The 2435-nt window shown below is 39.5% G+C and overlaps 1 pseudogene; it reads right to left on the reverse strand.

Annotated features, from left to right (window-relative positions):
* Positions 1-1634: 1634 nt before the first annotated feature.
* On the reverse strand, positions 1635-2292 carry LOC102245409 (annotated as a pseudogene).
* Between the last annotated feature and the right edge of the window lie 143 nt (positions 2293-2435).

The following is a 2435-nucleotide window of genomic DNA, read 5'->3' on the forward strand; positions in this document are numbered from 1 at the left end:
GGGGCAGTGAGGGGCAACCAGGCCAGCAGTGGGGGTAGTTAGGGGCAACCAAGCTATCAGAGGGGGGCAGTCAGCGGCAACCAGGCCAGCACAGGGGCAGTTAGGGGTGACCAGGCTGGCAGAGGGGGGCAGTTAGGGGTGGCCATGCTGGCAGGGGGTGTAGTAAGGGGTGACCAAGCCAGCAGGCAGAGGCAGTTAGGGGTGATCAGGCTGGCAGAAGGGGCACTTAAGGGTGATCAGGCAGGCAAGCAGGTGAACAGTTCGGAGCCAGCGGTCCCGGCATTGGGCCTAAACCGGCAGTTGGACATCCCCTGAGGGGTCCTGGATTAGAGAGGGTGCAGGCTGGGCTGAGGGGATCACCCCTCCCTGCATGAATTTCATGCACTGAGGCTCTAGTTTTCATAGAAAAAAAAAAGGCAATTGGTTTCTGAAGTATATAGTAGTCAGAAAACAACAACAAAAACAGTTTCCCTTCCTATATTTGTTTAGCAGTACATGGATTTAAGAGTTCATTCACAGCATGATTTTTGTTGCTGTAACTTCATGAGTAATGTAACACTTCAGAAATGACAATATAAAATGATAAAACTTACCCAAGATCATACAACTTGAAGAGATCAGTACAGACTGTCATTTTGATGGTATGATCCTGGTACTGAGCTTTGCTCACTTATTAAACCAGAAGTATCTATTTTATTTTATTAATTATAATCAATATTCACATAACACCTGCTAGTTGCATAGTGTTTTGTACTTTTAATGTTTTTCAGATATAATTTTACTTAAATCTTGATTTATAATATCCAGAAGTAAAGAAATATAGAAAATGTGCCCAAGGTCACAGAGTTAATTAATGATAGATAAAGAAGGATAACTCAGTAATAGGTAGGTAGAGGGAGGTATCCTGATTTCTATTCCTCAGTATTCCAAATCCCACTCCACCATTTATTTATTTTTTTGAAATATACACATTTACCTTATTTGTCATTGGCATTTAAAGCCTGATTTTATAAAACACACACACACACACACACACACACACACACACACAAAACACACAAACAAACAAACAAACAAACAAAAAACATTTGAAGAGTTCTGTAACATCGGAATTTAAACAGCAGAAATAGTGATAGCTTTGTAGGTGCAATAAACATTAAAATCAAATAATTAGAGATCTTTTTCAATATGAAAACTATACAAATGACATAAATGGCAAAAAGGATTTTATAACAATATTTTGTTATTGTGGATTACCAGTTACGTTAGGACCAAAGATTCTGAATATTCAGACTTCTTTTCTGTGTTTCATATTTACCTATATTGAGTTAAGCCACTTGACTAAAAGGTCTGATTTAGGAAGGCATTTAACTTTGTAACAAATGTTTTTCCACCTACAGTTACCACCTTCAAAGGAATTCACATTGCAGTGTTGGTGTAGCCTGCTGGTTCCTTTTTGAACAGTGTGCAAAATATATGTCAACCCTATGGAAAGCCAAATAGGTACCTAAATAATGCAACAATTATGCACAGTTCAATAAGCATAATGTTAGGATTTCCCCATCTAAAAATTAATCAATGAAATAAAACATGAACTATAGTTGACTTGGTTTCAGGGAACACACATTTGAGAATTACATTATTGTTCTTGTCTCATCTCCAGTCATGGACAGGATTTTGTAGACCACCGTGCTTTTTACTTTGTGGATTAGAGTAGTGAAGGAACACAGATGGACTTACTCAGAACTGGTAATATGCTGTGGTCCTGACTCTTTCCACTTTTCAGGTGCAACCAAATCTTTGTCTGTATAGATCAGCAGATCAAATGAATGGGAAACTCTCAACAGTGGCAGAAATGTCACTGTAGCTGTGATCTGTCTGATCACTGATCGGATTTCATCTTGGGTAGCTTTCTGAGACTTTCCTTTGGGTGCACAGTCTTGTCACACTCAATATCAAATTGTCATTTTTCAAGGACCTCATCACTTTCACTATTTGAAATGACTACCAGAACACTTGTATACCCAGTCTTTTTTGTTGTTTTGTCCTACCACATTATTTAGGTATTTCATGAGCTCAGGATCAGTAGTTACAACCAAATTGAGGCCGTATTTCTTCACTTGAGTGAAATAAAGGTTTCAGATACAAAAATGCTAAGCTGATATAAAATGCTGTTAATAATAAATGAGAAAATTCAGCCAGGTGCTCCCTTGAAGGGTGATGCCCTGCTCCTGGGAGAGCTGCCACCTCATGGCCAGGCCCACGGCTTCTGCACATGCCCACCACACAGGCCACTGCAGGGCTCAGCCGCCCCTCCACCATTTAAATCAGGCATCCCTTGGAGACAATTTGGTTGGATACCATTGCCTATTTATTAGAAATAACTGATAAGTTTTACTTAAATTTGTTCTTATATTTTCTAACCTGCAATCACC

Source organism: Myotis brandtii, unplaced genomic scaffold (assembly GCF_000412655.1).
Source record: "Myotis brandtii unplaced genomic scaffold, ASM41265v1 scaffold2189, whole genome shotgun sequence".
Lineage (NCBI taxonomy): Eukaryota > Metazoa > Chordata > Mammalia > Chiroptera > Vespertilionidae > Myotis > Myotis brandtii.